Source organism: Anolis sagrei, chromosome 4, assembly GCF_037176765.1.
Source record: "Anolis sagrei isolate rAnoSag1 chromosome 4, rAnoSag1.mat, whole genome shotgun sequence".
Classification (NCBI taxonomy): domain Eukaryota; kingdom Metazoa; phylum Chordata; class Lepidosauria; order Squamata; family Dactyloidae; genus Anolis; species Anolis sagrei.
In genome coordinates, this window is record NC_090024.1 from 143305283 (window position 1) to 143323590 (window position 18308).

An 18308-nucleotide genomic window follows, 5' to 3' on the forward strand; every position below is an offset into this window, starting at 1 on the left:
GTTTAGTCTCTATTAATTTAATGTTGTTTGTGCCACAAAAACAAAGTTTCTGGTGCAGAACAACTACTTTCAATGTAAGGACCATACCATTAAACAGGAAATAACACTTTCAAACTCGGAATAGGTCTTCTTTATTATATTCAGAGGCTGGATAGCCATTTGTCTGGAGTGCTTTGATGGTGTATTATTATGATTTTTGTTCTTGGGTTATAAATGTCATTTCCTAATTGGTGGTTCTATCACAAAAACATGGGAAATGTTTATTAAACTGCAAAAACTTTTTCTTTGCAGGAGGGACATCGTGCTATAGCACATTTTTCTATAATATCTTGTTGCATCTTCACCAATTTAACAGTTTGTGCCACAAAAATGAAGTTTCTGCAGTAGAAGAACTACTTTCAATATAAGGACTGCACCATTAAACAGGAAATAACACTTTCAAAATTGGAACATATTTTCTTTATTCTTAAAAATGTTTCTTATAAACATTTTGAAAATTCCCCAAAAATCCATGGATAAGGGAAACATTCTGAAATTTGGTGGGCTAACAGTGGTAAATGTGTCCTACTATTGTAGCAAGTTTCACTCCAATAGCTGTAAAAATGAGAGAGAAAGCCTGTCCAGTTGCACAATTGCTTTAACAAAACAGTAATGAAATCTTGTTGCTCTCGTTATAGTAATGAAATTTTCGCTAACAATACTTTAGAAACACTTTAGGAATTAAACATCAGCATCCCCAGTCACAATGAGGCTTTTTTAATTTTTTTTAAAAAAACCCTCAAAAACATGTTTACAGAACTACTTAATTAGAACTTTTGCCATAGTTGCATGTATATTTCTAAATCCCAGTTAAATAATTGTTATGACTTAAGTCTACTGGACCCAATTTTCATGAAACAGATTAATGTTAGAGAGGCTTGGGCTTTTATCCTTTTGGAACTGTCAAAGGTACACATATAGGATTCTATGTATCAAAAGTTTGTTTTTTATTCTGTGTCAGTCTTCTTCAACTCTGGTTCTCCAAATGTTTTTACGTTTGGTTATCATCCACAGTCCCCATATTTATGGCCACAGTGTCTGGGGATTGTGTTAATAGAAGTTCAAGGGAGCTGGAATGGATATTTGTTTTAAAAAAGTTCCTTTTGGTGACTATGGAAAGCAGTCTCTAAAGTAACTTCTCCAGGATCTGGGTCAGCTGCAGCCCAGCTTGAAAATGAGCTATGTATAAGAAAGTTCCCACAGAAAATGTGTCCATACGCAAGTCCATGTGATAATATTTCTTTCCCTTACACCATCCAATATGGAGGCAGTAATTTTTTACTGGGATGTAACAAGGGTAACACGTTTCTGAATTTTCTGAAGCACACTGGAAAGAAAAAAGAAAGAAAAGAAAAGAAATAAGCAACAACATTCACTTGTCTTGAAAAATAGAATGTACTTCAGGATAAGGCTAAAATGTATCAGACATATTGAATTATTAGTGCCTTGAAAATCTTACTCTAATGTAAGTTCCATTGAGCTGAAGAGTCTATTCTAGTTGAGGCAAATAGTTGGATTTAGGCCTCTGTTTTTCTTTGTTGGAAATATATAAAATGTTATTTTCTTGTCTAGCATGTCATATAGAGGCTTTAAAAGAGAAATAAAGTTTTGGGACACAAGGAAAAGCTATGCATGCTCTCCAGTAACTATGATAATTGATATAATTCAGCTTTCAAGGATGACAGCTAAAGCACAAATACAAACTGTGATTTTCTAGTTTCACATGGGTGGGATCTGCAATACAGTGATGCCAGATAGAACACTCTCCTTCCAGGTTGCATGCAGCCCCAATCTCTTCCAGGATGCCCCATTCCATCCCTCCCATTTTTCCAAATAGTCCAACCCTTTCCATCTGTTCAGTGTAAACAGCTTCTGAGCATGCCCAGTCCTTATTTAAATATTTGTTAGTTGCCTTACTGGAGAGAGTCAGCTCAGCATGTACTGTAGTACTCTGCACTCTCGAGATTAGGGTTTGAAACCTCACTTGCCCATGGAAACCCATTGGGTAACCTTAGGGAAATCACATTTTCTCGCCTCAAAGGAAGGTAAAAGCAAATGCCCTTTAAACAAATCTTGACTAGTGATAGGTTTCCGTTAGGGTCACCATAAGGCACATAACAACAAACCTTTCTGGAGCATGTTAACACAATGCAATATATCAAAAATGCACTAATTCAATGATAAAACATCAAGCTATAATCCTACGAATAAGGAGCCTCACAGACTGAAGAGTCCAAATTTGAAGGCTAACTTTCAACTAGACCTCTTACAGTGATCCTATTGACTTGCCAACAGAGTCATCAAAACTAATTTTGAGCTCTCTATACAAATTGGATTTTTCTGTCAGAAAAAGACCCACCTATTGCAAACAATGAGAGGGAATATGACATGGATGTTCTATGAGATGTGTCTTCTTTTCCCTTCTATCCTGCCATATAAAATCCAGATTATCTGATTTGAACTGGATTATGTGGCAGTGTAGATTCATATAATCCAGTTTAATGCAGATAGTGTGGATTATTGTCTTTGATAACCTGGATTATATGGCAGTGTACAATGGGGCCTGGGTGGCTTGTGGGACACGTAAACAGTGGTCGTTCCCCTCCCTTCTTGTCCATCAGCTTCACTGGTTTGTCCTTCTTCAAGGTCAGTACTGTAACCTAAAAGCAAGATTCAAAGACTTCATGGTGGATGAGGGGTAACAGGAGGGACAAATCTGACATCATGTATCCTCCTCTGATATTGTAGTTTTATAAACAACCGTGGATGGAGCAATTCACATTTTTCCTTAGCACCTTGGAGGTTACCATTAGGATTGTAACCAGTATAATTCAGTCTGTTAAAATATTTCACATCCTCATTAGATTTTATGTCCTGAAAGTTTTTTATGCAAAAAAGACAACCTTGGAATTCCCTAAACCCATGGATTCCTTTCTTGATTCTCAATCATCCCAATTTAGTGCTAATATTGTTGCTACTCACCAGCTGATTTCACTGTTAGAGGGAACGATATTTTGCTGCTGTTCTCTTGAGATAAAAATGAAAATGATTTTCTTCCAAAGATCATTAATGCATAGATACCAATTACTCAACTAGTCACAGCTGTAAAAGAAACAGTGAAAGATGTTTACTTCGGTATAATGAGTTTATTAGGCAAACGAAAATATATATGGTTTGGTACTTGGAAGATGAAGGGAGTTTTCATACATATGTAAGCTGTTGTAGTACAGAAGAAGAAGGCGCAAAAGTAATTATTTGATTTCAGTCTTTTAACAAGACTAGTTATAATGCATCTGCAGAACTGGTTCACTTGACTAATAGACCCATTAGCTATGGGCATGTAGACTGGGAGTGCATTTAGTTAGATGGTTTTTAGCATTCTCAAATCCAAAAAGCAATATAACTGTTTTGCTATGTGGTTGTGTGGGGTGTGTGTGCATGTTTATAAAGAACAGCAACAATAAGAGAAGAAGCAGTGGGAAAGCCGGGGAGTCATATAAGTAGGAGTTGATGACCTCTGGGATCCCCCCAATAAATCTATATAAATAAAAATGTAATGTTCATTTATGGGATTAACATAACTCAAAAGCCACTGGGTGAATTGACACCAAATACAGACACAACACACCTATCAGGTCAACAAGTGACCATCACTCATGAAAACACTGAAAAGCACAGTGGAAAGGACTTAAAAAGCCCAAAAAAAGCAAAAAGACACTACAGTGCATGTGCAAACACAACTCCCCCTGGCAAACAAAACACACAATAGCATACCCACACTTTTCTGGACTACAGTTCCCAGTATCCCCTAGAGCAGGCCCTTTAAAAGAGGAGGATGATCCAAATGCACTGCTTCCAAGCTGCAAGCTTTCTTCTCCTTGGATTTCTTTGAGAGCATCCCAATCCCTGCATGTTTCCAATTTCCTATTCCTGGACTGCAACTCCCAGAAATCCTCCAGGTAGATAAGATAGGTAGATAAAATAGATAGATAGATAGATAGATAGATAGATAGATAGATAGATAGATAGATGATAGATAGATAGATAGATAGATAGATAGATAGATAGATAGGAGTGCTGAGAGTTTCAGTCCAAGAATAGGTAGAGAAGGAAGAAAGGGGAGAAAGAGGGAGAGAAAGAAAAGGGGGGAAGGAAGGAAAGAGGAAGACAAGGAAGGAAGGAGAGAATGAAAGAAAAAAGGGAAGGAGAAAGAAAAGAGGACAGAAAAAGGGAGGGAAGGTTGGTCACAGCAATGCATGGCAGGTACAGCTAGTATAATATAAATGTAAATAAATAGTATGACAGAGATCATATATGGAAGGATGATGGGGCATATGTCACACTACAAGTGAATACAACTTTTCTTGTCATGAGGGGACATTGATATGGTCTAAATGATCCTATCTTCTCATACAAGCCACCCCAAGTCATAAGAACTTCTTTTTATCTGTCCCACCACCTTCACAGGTATAGTTATGAAAGAGTCTTCCCAATGGTTAATTCCAGACTCCCTCTCATCAGAAGTCTATTAGCCTCCTCCCTGCTCTCTTTTCTCCTTCTGCTTGAGACTTTTTATTTAGGTGGGCTTTTGATTTATTTTAATCAAATGAAGAATATTGTGTAAAATGGAATAGTCTTTTTAAAAGTTTTGTATAGTTTAATTACATTTTAAATGTTTTAATGATGTGTTTTTAATATACCCAAAGTTTAATTCCTTTTTCAGCCTTTGTATATAGTACTTTTGGGGGCAAAATGTTTATTTCAATTTTTTTCAAACTAAGTTGTTTATCTTGGCAGGAAAAAGGCTTTAGGTAGATTGATTAAATAAATAAATAAATAAGTTGTGTTGGGAGCCAAACACTGAGTACAAAAAGGAACAAAATATGAGACTCATGCTGAAAACAGAACAGCTGCCATCCTCTGCAATATGTAGTTCCATTTTCTTCATTTCCTGGTGGCCTTATGAAAGCTCTTTCTAGTACACCACTTTGACTACACAATTGCCATATGGTATGTTCCTCAATAGGAAAAATAAGAAGCATTTTATACAGACTGCATATCCATTACTCATAAATTCTGAAATCCAAAATTTTTCACATGGGTGACCAAGATAGCAACATTTTTTGCATTCTGGTGATACATGCACACAAACTTTGAAGCACAAATCTATTTAAAATATTGTGTACAGAATTACCTTCAAGCCACTTACATAAGTTGTAGATGAAACATGAATGCATTTTGTGTTTAAACTTGGGGTCCATCTGCTTTACATGGGATCCTATTGTTCTGTCCCAAATCCTATAGGATACAAGAGACAGTGATCCAGGTTAAACCACTGCTTTCCATGGGATCCTATGGTTCTGCATCAAAGCCCATAGGACACAAGAGATAGTGATTCTGGTTAAAACAATTTCTTTCCATGGGATCCTATGGTTCTGCATCAAAGCCAATAGGATACAAGTGACAGTGATCCAGGTTAAAACCTTTTATTTCCATGAGATCCCATTGTTCTGCATAAAATCCCATATGATACAAGTGACAGTGCAATTGTTGCTAGCCCGTCTTACAAGTTCCTTCCTTTCAGGACATTTCTGCTTCTTTACGAACCCTGGAATATGTTATGAGTTCTGTGCCTCTCCATGCCTGAAAAGACACTGAAGTGTCCTATGAGGGGGGAAAATTTTCAATGTGATGATGTCAATTGCCTGAGTTCCCTCCTTTCATGATACTTCTGCTTCTTTGCAACCACAGAGGACTATGCATGACAGCCAGAAATAGCTTGACTTATGTGATGAGCTCAGTACCTCTCCATGCTTGAAAAGAAGCTGAAGTGCTTCAAGATCTATGTCCAAAATTCAAATTTTAACTCAGTTCATAAATGGCATTGCTTGTGTGGACTTGTTCTGTTAAAGTGATTTCATAATCCTGATTTTCCCATATCTCATATCACAGTCAGTGGCCAGCACAAGTATATTTATTTGCTTGTTCTCGTAATCAATATGCATTATAGACCAAAATTCTGTACAGTTAAAAACATATCCCAGCTTTATCTAATTGCCTTGGTCAAAAAAATGACTTTTAATTTGAAGGCATTGCCACTGGAGCTCGGAGCTATTGTGACTAGTAATGGCAGGGAATATACCTGATTTAATGTTCATATTCAATGTGTTTTAGTGTCTTGCAGCTCATCTACATCAGGCAATTTTCTATGGGTGCAAATATGCCTTGGAGCAGACCCCAATACTTGTGCCAAATCCAGGACTGTCATTCAGATGGGCACAAAATGTGTCCACCCCACTGTTGCATGCCTTGTCTCACATGTTTCATCTCACCCTAGTCATCACAGATGTGCATCTGAGCTCCTTGTGAGCATTTCTGCTGACATGGAGTTCACACCGCCAGCACTTCTTCTCCCTGATCACACAGCCCCCCCCCCCTCTTCTGATGTCAGTAGAGATACTCACAATAACCTGGTAGAAGGAAAGGAGATAATGGATGCTGCTCATGTCAGAATAGGACAGCTGTCCAACTAGGAAGAAGTAGGAGTTCCTTCACATGCTGGACATGCAGGATCCCACTTCGGATGTCAGTAAAAGCACTCACAATTTCCAGGAACTTGGACAGAGCTCCTTAACCAGCCAGGAGTGGCAGCAACATGGCCACAATCCACCCCCTTTCCCTAAGCTGATGAGTGCAGGGAAAGATTGACAGTATCCATATTCAGTTTGGACAATGGAATAGGCCAAATTGGGCGTGATCTAGCTATTCAGATGGCCACTAAGAGATGGAATATTTTGAAGTTTCCAAAAAAACTTCAGAGTATCTTCCAACTTTACCCAAAATGGGGAAAATTCAGTTTAAATTAAAATACTCCAGAATACTCTCCAGAAGTCACTGGGTGCTGTGGAAACAACCAGACTTCCATCCAAGTGTAGACAATCCCCTGTTCTTTGGTTTTAACCATTTCAATTTGTTTGCTGTCTGATATGTTCTGTATCCCCCTTTGCTGCTCCTTATCAAATATATTCAAACCCTAGTTTCTTCTCACACAGGGCAGCATTCATCTCTCTGGTTGTCAATATATCCTGATGAAACTTTAAGACTCTTATCAATATTTAACCACAGTCCCATTGACTCAGCAATTACACAGCCATTGATTTAAGTCTGATTATCATCATGTTAACATTTTAATGTTCAAAGGCCAGAATAAGTGAATGTGAAATTATCCAAGACATTTCCACCTGCCTCCATTTCAGATGGAGGGAGCCAGAAGGAGAAGCAAATGGTTAGTGTATGGCAAAATACAATTTAAGGTTATATCAAACCTTTTTTATCTGTGTCGCCAAGGACAGAAGGTTGTGCTAAACACAGTAAATCTGAATTCATGTCTCAGTCACAGAGTAGCTGGGTGGCTCTGGGGTGTCATTTAAACCTTAATTTGCCAGCTGCTAAAGAAGAATTGTAGAGTTGATCTAAATCAACCTTCCCTCATCTTAAAAAGGAGAAAGGGAGAGGGACAAAAAAGGAAAGCACATTAAAAACTAACTGGGTTTTATTTCAGTGTGGGTTTTTATGGATATAAACCCAATTTTTTGCATGTACCGTATCTGAAGAAGTGGGCTTATTTTTACAAAATTTCATGACTATATAAAAACAAGTCAATTGTAAATGTGTTGCTACATTCCATTTCCTTTTTCCTATCTCCCTCCTTTTCTCCTTTTTTATGCTGCAAGAGATGAACATGGCTACATAGAATCATACATAGAATCATTGTTGGAAACCACTTTGAGTCACCAATTGGCTGAGAAAGGCGGTATACAAATACAGTAAATAATAATAATAATAATAATAATAATAATAATAATAATAATAGAGCTAGAAAAGTCTCCAAAGGCAATTCAGTCAAATCGCTTGCCAAGGAGGAACACACATTCAAAGCACTCTCAACAGATGACCATTCAGCTTATGTTTAAAGATTTCAGGAAAAGAGAGCCCAATACCCTGAGAAGCAGTATATTCCACTGTCAAATAGCTCTTGCCATCGGGAAGCTCTTCCTAATGTTTCGGTGGAATCTTTTTTTGTACTTTGAATCTTTGGAAACTCTATGTGTCCTTTATAGTTGTATGACATTACAATTAGTGCTATGGGCGACCTGGCTGACAACCACAAGTGTCAGGTATGATGGGAGTTGTAATCCAACATATCTGAATGGAACCAGGTTGGGGTTAATAGGAAGTAGGGGGACTCCTCCTGTGGGTGGATAAAATTATGGGGGGGGGGGGTGCAATGGCAGCTCATGTTTCACCACTGAAGGTGCCAGAAAAAGGAAGCATTGTGGAATTAGTAGTTTGGTAAGGCACCTGCACTCTTTCAAAGAGAAGACTAAAGAACTTGTACAACTATAGCTCCCATGAAATGCGTCCTCAGATAGTCAGGAATTTTTCACCTAGAAGAAATGTCAGAATTTATATTTTCCAAATTATAGGGACAGCTCAAGACATTTTGCTATGTGAAGCATAGTACACTATGTATAGATGTTGACAGACAAATATTACTTTATTTCTGGCAGTGAGATGCCCAGTAGGCAGCCTAGTTTGGATTGTTATATTACCTGCTCTTATTTCACAGATGAAAATTATGACCAAGCAACATTAAAGTGTGGTGAAGATTTTAAAAGTTATTCATTGGTAAGTATAAGCAAGCTGTTGTTGTCAGAGGATTTGTCAGGACTGTCCCTACCTAACTGTAACAGTTGTAAAATATGAATGGAATTGGAATTGGAATAATGCAAACCATTATTTTTCTAGACATCACATACACACTCAGTTCAAGTCCATTTCAAGACATAATGCTTAGTTCTGCTGGAACAAATGATCTGCTTTGAACTAGATTATATGCCAATGCAGACTCATATAAGCCAGTTCAAAGCAGATAATGCAAATTGTCTGCTTTGATAATCTGGATTATATGGGAATGTGGATAGGACTCCATTGATCAATGGGCCCTAATGATCTGCAAAGTAATGACTTGGCAGATTCTCAGGGTTTCAGTGAATCTACAATTGGACACAGGCCTCCAGTTGTAGATCCATTCAGACATATATAAAGCAGCATAGGTTGAGAGATCTGTGTCATTGTTGTCCACTGCTAATAACTTTTGCTTAATGGTACAACTACACTAGCACCATTGCAAATCCAAATATTTCAAAATCTTAGGAATGCATGTGACATCAAATAGCAGTAACCAGTAGACTTTTTTTCTTTTGAACAATAACAATCTATCTGAGCAGCAAGAACTTTGAAGTTCAACAAAACGGCTCTGAAAGGTTTCAGCTAATATTAATTTATCCCATTTTGCCTTTTGAGTGGAGAAATGGCTGCTATTTCAGGGAGCTTGGAAGGAGAGGCATTCTCTGCTCAGATGGGCAAAAAGGGGCTATATTAGCAAAGTGAATTTAAAAGATATATTACTGTATATATTAAATTGTAAGTCAACCTCATGTATTACGGCAGATTTTTGGCAAAATTTATAGATTTTGATATGACCCATGAATAAGTGGAAGATTATTCAGCTGGAGAGGAGAAAGCATTAATACTACACCAGGGGGGCAGTCACCACTGATTGTTGCTGCCATTTCTCCACTCAGTCATTCAAAAAAGCCCAGAACCAGCAAATAACATAGAGAGAGTAGAACAAAACAATGCTTCTATTAGATTTTTCCAGGATTTTTCCAGGATGGGTGAAGCTCTTGCCATTCACCACCCTACTCAGAGAAGGAGATGATTTCATTTTGAAAAAAGTAGTCACATTCATCTGTATACGTAAACCCAGGATTTAAGGGTTGATTTTTTTTACTAACATTTCTATACTTATACATGGGTATATGAGGTAGTTACGTGCCCTTCGGCTATTCCAACTTGCAAAAAAAAATATTTGAGCTGCTTTTAAAATGTCTTCAATTCTGTCTTTTTGTTTCCTCCTTCAATTCTCAGCATACCTCAGGTTGGATCTACATTGCCATATACTCCTTTTTCTGAATCCAGATTATCTGCTTTGAATTAGATTATGTGAGTCTACACTGCCATATAATCCAGTTCAATGCAGACAATCTGGGTTCAGAAACTGGATTACATGGAAGTGTAGTTGGGGCCTCAGCTGCTCCCAATTGAGTTCAAAATGCAAAGGGGGAGAAGAAGGGAACTGGGTCATCATGTACCAGCAGATTCAGCTAAAGTAAACTGCTGCAGTAGTTTTGGCCATCTTGACCATAGTCTTATCTCACTTGGCTATGTATATTCTATTTTTCATGTTAAACATTAGAGGGTGTGAACCTTTCAGAATGGGATACACAGGGGCAGCTCAACCCATTATGCAAAGTAAGCATCTGCAGTATAGTTGATTTTGCCCAGGGGCGCTCTTGAGGCGCTCTTGGAGGAAAATAGACCTTGACATATGTGAGTTGTAGTTACTGGGATGTATAGTTCACCTACAATCAAAGAGCATTCTGAACTCCACCAATGATGGAATTGAACCAAATATGGCACACAGAACTCCCACGACGAACAGAAAATATGTATCAGTGATTGGTTGGGGGGGGGGGGGGCAAAATACTGTTTGCTTACAATTGAAAATTACCTAGGGCCGCCTCTGGGGATACATGGCTCTCTGTTATTTAATCCTTACCAGGTTAGACTAAAGAAAGATCTGGTGAAAGTTCTCTATGAGCATCACAAACAAGCAGTGATCTGTAATTAGAGCTTCTTCATACAAGAATAATGCTGCCTAGCATGTTTTTGAATTTGAGATAGGCATAAAAATATGTATGTAGTACGTCACAGCCATTCAAATGTGATTTATGTAATTTAGATACCTGCTTTTGCATAAGGCAAATCAGACAATCTCTTCTTACCAAACCAAACACAGCTGCCATAAGACAGTGAAATAGTTAAAATGTTGGATTGGGACTCTACAGAACTGTAAAACTCTGTCAACCCACCATTCTCTCTCATCCTGACTCAATCACAAGATTGGGAAGAGACATTAAAGGAGTCAAATAGATTACCATGAGTCTACAGCATCCAAACCCAAAATGAAAAAAATAATAAATGTAGGGATTTATATTCACATTATGATCACGCACTAAATGGCTCTTAAGTTATCTTACAAATGAATGCATGGAAAGATCACACAATAGCATCATGCAGAAGTAAAAAAAATCAAGCTGCATATTTGTGACGAAATGCCACTATGGTTGTCACTCTTGAAGTGTTATCTTGAATTACACACATAGAGACAGCAAGGGAGAACTATAAAGAGTGAGCACAAAGAAATGATAAACAAAAACTATAGAGTGATAATTGCATTATTCACAGACACAACTTCCACTATATGCATTTCATTTTCCTGTGATTTCCTCAGTAAAGTCTTCCTTTCTCCTTCAAACACTAAGTTAAATATCTTATTATGTCTAATAGACATCATTCCCAAAAACCTTATGGTGTGTTACATTTGACACACCCTCTATCATTCATACACACATACATATACATACTGTACATACACACAGGCTGCTTTTGTTGCAACCTACACAGATTTTATTACTCTGTTTTATATTTAAAAAGATAATTCAATTTATTATTTTACCCATACCAATTATTTACTCAGTCTCCATCTCTGGGTGGTTCCAGACAGCATTTTATCACAGGCTTCAGTGAGGGTCAAAATATCCTAGGACTTCAGGAGAGGTCCACATACACACCTGTTGGTCCTGGGATTTCTGCCTCCATTGTCCAGACATCATGCTTTGTTTTGAGATTTAGAGGCTCCCAAGATGGCTGCAGGAGGCAGGACTTCCACTGGAAACCACAGCTTTTTTCTGTCCTGGCCAGAAAAACCATTCCCTTCAGATGTTTCATGAAGTATTTCCCACACTTACAAACCTCATGGGATAGTACCACTACTACCCAAGTCAGCAGTACACAAACAAGAACACACATTTTAAAGCCAGGAACAGAACTTTGTCATTATCTACTAATTTAAGAACCTGGCTGTCTGGCCATCTGTACTACACAATGAAACAGGAACACACACTTTCAAGCTAGGAACAGAACTTTTTCATTATTCTCACTTTTTACAGGCTACCTTGCCGTTTGTCCAGACAAATTTGGTTGTGTACTTGGAGCTGATCCTGGGTTACACATGGCTTTTCCTTTTAGCCACCTGCATAACCTTGGATCTCATTATTTACATTCCTCTCCAGCACATCCATGCCCAACAGCCAGTAGTAAGTTTTTGCCATAAACTGTACACATGTTATCACCACACACCCAATGAGGAAACAACATGTATAACCCAGCAACATCATCCTGTTGTTCCCTTGCACAAGTACACCATGAGACCTGTCTGCACAGATGGTCACACAACAAGGTGAAAGTAATTATAGTAATTATGACATTCTGTTCCTGGTTTGAAAGTGTCTGTTCCTGTTTCATTGTGTACTCATTACTGTGAAAGTACTTGTTGCACCCCAGTATCTTCATTTTTCTACCACAAAATTCATTAAACAAGTGAAGGATGAAGTTCCTCTTCCCAAGACAAAGTTTTTGCCTTCTACTCAAGTGTAGCCTTCTTTTTAGGAGCTGAACAATCAGGAACAAGCATCAAAAAACCAAGAAGAAATCAAGATAAAAAAGTCCTGTGATATCCGATTGCAGGGACATAGTGACATGCAAATATCCGGATATTCAGCTAAAAATTCCTGCACCTGGAACTCTCGCATTTTTTGCCTTTTGTTGAAATTATTTCTGGGTTCACAGAGAATGCATCTGGTCACCCTCTTCATTGTTGTGGGAGCTCCTGGGATAAAGGTACTATCTGGATGGGCCCTCTGTCTCTGTCCCTCTCTGCCCAACCACAGTTCAGTGTTCATAGCATTATTTCATTTTAACTGACATAGCAGCATTCTCTGAATTCTAGTGTTTGTAGTTTGCTGAGACCAGGATCTCTCTTGCTGAGAATTCTAAATGTCTCCAATCATCTTAAAATCCCAAAACTCCATATTATATTGCAATGGCAGTTAAAGTAAAATAATTGTGTGATAACTGTGTCATGTGGTATAGCCTCTCTTTCACACACACCTACACAACCAAAATAAAGGTTGGCTTGTACAGAGTAGATAATCCTAGAAGCAGAGGGAGAGATTGGACAAGCCACCATTCTGTTACATGGAACCTCACTTCCTTTCCACTTTTTTAAAGCCCAACATGATGTGATGTTCTTGCTGATATATTTTGTTATGATACTGAAGAATTCAGACATGACATTCAGCCTGGTGCCCCTGACCACACAATAATACAATCTCTGGCTTCCAATATATTGCATACTTTAAAAAAAATGAGCATGGTATAGCTAGCAGAATCTTTTCTGTGATAAATGAAATGTCCATGATTCCTTCCTTAGAGTATTTTTAAAGTTTTCTATTTGTTTTTGCAATATGGGAGGGAGGTTGTCTCATATGTTGCCCTGTTTCCTTGGATGTAAAATGAAATGTATGGAAATAATCCCAAATTTTGTATCGTATAAATGTAATTCTCACAAAGCTATGAATACAAGATTGTTTTTAACACATTCACATTCATGTGGACCAAAGAAAAATTGGATGAATCGCATCCCCTACAGCAATAAAGAAATCTGATGATGTTTTACACTAGGAGGAAACATGGTTCCATTTGGTAAGATGAATAAGTAAACAGTGGAAACAGTGGAAAAGAACATCACAAGCCAGTCTTCGGCTCAGTAAAAGCTGAATACTTCGATTTCAGAGGTGTATCACTAAAATCAATGGCTCAAGAAAAACAGCTCACAAGTTCATTATCCATTCTTAAGGACACTTGGAGCTCCTTTGTATGCACCCTTATTTGCATGTTTCTCTTCACATTTGCTACTATCATGAAATCCTGTAGTTAAAATTCCGATTACACTAGTGTTTGTGCCCCCATCATGCAAGTCCCTTCTCCACACAATATAATGGCACAAAATTGTCCTGCCACTGAGATCATAATGATCGCTTAAACATCTCTATACTCAACTGCCAGCTTCCCTCTTTCATCATTATTTGCCTCAACCATATAAGTATGCCAATGCCCTGACAGCATTAAACAGAATCACCTTTTCTGTCCGACCATATAGCACACTTCCAAGGGAACCAGACATTGCTGCAAAGTGGTGGGGCTGTGAAATGGGAACAAATCAACATAGAATGAAATCAATAATATCAATCCTAAAACATGTTCAGTAAAAAAGGAAAGTGAAGACTTGGGGCACTTCTATGCTGACACTTACAATTCCTACAGAGATGCACAGCAGTGCATGACAGGCATGGGGGTTAAAACAAAAAGAGAAAGTGGAAGCTAGCAGCAAAGTTGATCACTAGGGTTGTGTGCAGATTTCATTTCCTCTGTTTCTGCCATTTCCTTCGCTACCTTCAGTACTTCGGGAGCTCATAACAGTAAGGGCCCTTCCAGTATGAAAACCCTCCTGACATGAAAGCAAATGGGAGCCCATCTTGGCTCCTCCTCCCCTATTCAGCATCACAGTTGAATCTTTTCTATTCTTTTTATTTAACAACAATACAATAAGCCTTTATTGGCATAACATGGCAGAGAGTATAAAACATAGTACACGTAATAAAAAAAAGGGCTTCTCGTTTGCTACACATTCAGTTTGCAGACTTCATTCAGGAATCTTGCCACTGAAAGGCAGCAGCTGAAGTCCTGGCAATTTAAAAGCAAAATCACTTTGTCAGAATCGCTGCGGTTCTTCAGTGAATCTATAGCTTGTGTTAGCAGGCTGGATCTTAGCTCCTGGTAGAGTGGACAGTGCAGGAGAATATGCGGTATGGAGTCGAGCTGTCCTGTGCTGCAGAGGCAGACCCTCTTGTCGCTCGGGAGGCCATTGAGTCTTCCTCTATGGAGCGGCGATGGCATGATGTTAAATCTAGCCAGCATGTAGGCTCTTCTGTAAGAGGGGTTGGTGAGCTCTGTGATGTAAAAGGCTGGATTTCCCTGTGTGTATGGAATTGCCAAGTTAATAGGTGAGCAGGATTTGTTTGCCAAGCTCAACAATTGGTTGTGGTCCCTTTCTAGCAGCCTCCTTTTGATGAAGGTAAAAATCTCGGGAAAAGATAGTAAAGTCAGGAAATCGCTGTCGTAGCCCAATTCCCCAATCTTTGCTAGGACAGTTGAGCACCATTTGGAGTGGTGGAGTTCGCTCAAGGTGAGTTGAGTCAGAGAGTCGCTGGGACTTTGATAGTGTATAGATAGCCAAAATTTAATGACGATTAGCCAGATAGTAGCCTCAATAGAATATTGCCCAGATTCAAGACAAAGAACTGCATACGGGACACAGTTGGGGGCACCATATAGTTTGTGGAGGAATTTCGAATGAAAAGATCTGATGGCGCTGTTATTGGGGGTTAACCAGATGGGTGCTCCATAGAGAAGTTGTAACATCGCCTTTGCTTTGAAGACTTGCAGAGCTAGGGGGATATATTGATTACCCCTGGAGTGGAAGAACCTCCTGGTCGCACTGCCACTCAATTTGGCCCGGGCCAGTGTATATTTTAAGTGGGTGGACCATGACAAGTTGTTGCTAAACCAGAGACCAAGGTATTTGAAATGTTTTACTTGCTCAATATAGTGGCCCTTTATCTTCCAGACTTGTCTTTTGTTGCTTTTCCCAAACGCCAAGATTTTGGTTTTATCGAAGTTCACCTGCAGTTCGTTTATCTCGCAAAAATCAACAAATTTATGCAGGAGTCTTTTTAAGCCCACATGAGAGAGGGATAATAGGGCTGCATCATCCGCAAATAGCAAAAGGGGGACATGCTTTGGGCCAATCTTGGGGCTATGCCCGTCAACTTGAGCCAGGGCTGTAGGGAGATCGTGCAAAAAGATGTTGAAGAGGAGTGGGGCTAGTACGCACCCTTGTTTGACTCCCTTTTGAACCAGGAATGGGTTTGACAGGCATCCCCTGTGGTCTTTCACCTGGCAGAGATTTTGGTTGTGCAATTTCTTAATCAAGAAGAGGAGTCTTGGGTCTATGTTGAGGGCTGCTAGTTTTTCCCACAACTTTTCTCTATTCACAGAGTCAAATGCCCCCTTCAGGTCCAAAAAGGCCACGTTTAGCTTATTAGGGCAATTTTTTGAGTATTTGTTGGCTAGGTGGGCCAAGATGTAAGTCTGGTCTAATGTTGATTTCCCCTTAGAGAATCCTGCTTGTTCTGGGCCAATTATGTTGTTTTGGTTGATCCATGATTCTAGCTTAGTTTTCAGGAGCTTGGCATACATCTTCCCTATTATGGAGAGCAGGCTAATGGGCCGATAGTTCGTTGGATCGTTTTGGTCTCCTTTTTTGAATATTGGGACCATTATAGAGGAGATCCATGCCTTTGGCATGTACCCCGTTTCGTTGATCCTTGTGAAGAGGTTTGCTAGTAGATTTGCCCACCACAGTGGGTTTGCCTTCAGTATTTCAGGGATAATAGCATCGCTACCTGGGGCCTTGTTTGTCTTTAGGTTGTGTATCAGGTCGATGATTTCCTGAGATGTAACCGGCTCCCAGCTTGGACCCACTAGCTCTCCACTGTCCTCATTTTCTTGGGGAGGGTTTATTCCAGCGAACACTTTCGAGAAGTGCTCGGCCCATCTCTCTAGGGAGATATCTGCTCTGGGTGGTTCCTGGGGGTAGTTTGTTTTGTTTACTATTGACCAGAATTTCTTGGTGTTGTTTGATTGTGATGCCTCCAGCAGCTGCTTCCAGTCAGCTATGATGCGTGCCTTATGTTTTTGGCCCATAAGGAGCTGGAGCTGTTGCTTAGACTCTCTAATTGTTATGAGAAGGAGGGTGTTTGAAGTGGTGCGATAGCCATTGTAAAGTGAGCGAATCTGTTTATTTATCATTATGCACTCTTTGTCGAACCAGTTTTTTGGTTTGGCGGTAGGTTGCTTCAGAGTTCTTTGCCAGTCATATAGTTTCAAAGAGATAGATTTGACAAGGGATTCATACCCAATGATTGCCTCCTCGCAATCTGAGCTTTCGGTAATCCTAGCTTCCATGGACATCACTTCATTAGAGCTTAATAAGTTGAGGCACATCTCCTTCGTCCTTTCATTCCACTTCAGTCTACTATGTTGTTGATGTGATTGTTCGGGTGCGAGGATATTACCTTGCTCTAGGTCCAGGGTGAGGAGGAGGGGGAGATGGTCGCTTAGTAAATCGTTTCCTACAGCGAATGAATCAATGCTGCTTGTCAAAGAGGGTGAGATCAAAAGATAGTCTATCACACTGGAACCTCTTGAAGACACAAAGGTATATTCGTCCGCGTTGGGAAATTGGATGAGCCCATTTAGCCAAAATAGGTTAAGCTGTGTGGCCATTTTGAGCAAGCATTTCCCGGCTTGGTTGCATACTTGGTCTTTAGAGTGTCGGGCTTCTGGAGTTAGTAAGGAGTAGAAGGGGTCTTCATCCAAGCCCTCGTCTCTCATCAGGTTCTCCAGGCTAGCCATCGCTTCTCGGCCTTTTGGCTAAGATCAAGTGTAGTATCTGTTCTTTTTATTTAGTAGGACTGACTAGGAGTTGGGGAGGGACCTGAGGGATGGTGGGTGGGGTGTGGGCATGCGTCATTGGGGTCTTGGAGGTGGAGAGTCACCCTTTTTGCTTCTTTTTCTCATTCCCTTCATCTCTTCCAGAAAATACTTCTAAAGGATAATAATTATTAATAATAATAGTAATCCCAGCAAACAAAAAGAGAAGCCTACCTGTCCTCTAGAAAGTAGAAACAGCTTTAAGGAAGAGGTAAGGAGATTGCAGCCTTTTAGGCAAGTGAGTGATTTTTTAAGGTAGTCTAAGCTAGTCCAAAGAGGATAGCTTGATTAAGCTCCAGGTCATCTTTCCCTGGGCCTCCTTAAAATGCCTTAAAGCTGCTGGTGCTGGGAGAGAAGAAAGTGTGGGTGCCTGGCTCTCCTCTAGAATAGAACAGCTTGAAGAAGCAGTAAACCTAGTCTCCTCCTCCTTGTTACTATTTCAAAGTCTACCTTTGTCTTCCTATCTAAATATTCAAATGCAAGCCTCCATTTTTTAACAAAATCTTCATTATTTCCTCCTCTAATTCTGTTGGACAGCAATAGAGGAGGAAATATATGGTCTAATAATTTTCTTCTCCAGTCCTTTATAAACGGCTCTTTTCCCCCTTTCCATAATTTTGCTATTT

General features: G+C 39.3%; 1 pseudogene; it reads left to right on the forward strand.

Annotated features, from left to right (window-relative positions):
- The first annotated feature begins 17602 nt into the window (after positions 1-17602).
- On the forward strand, positions 17603-17691 carry LOC137097032 (U2 spliceosomal RNA; annotated as a pseudogene).
- The last annotated feature ends 617 nt before the right edge of the window (positions 17692-18308 follow it).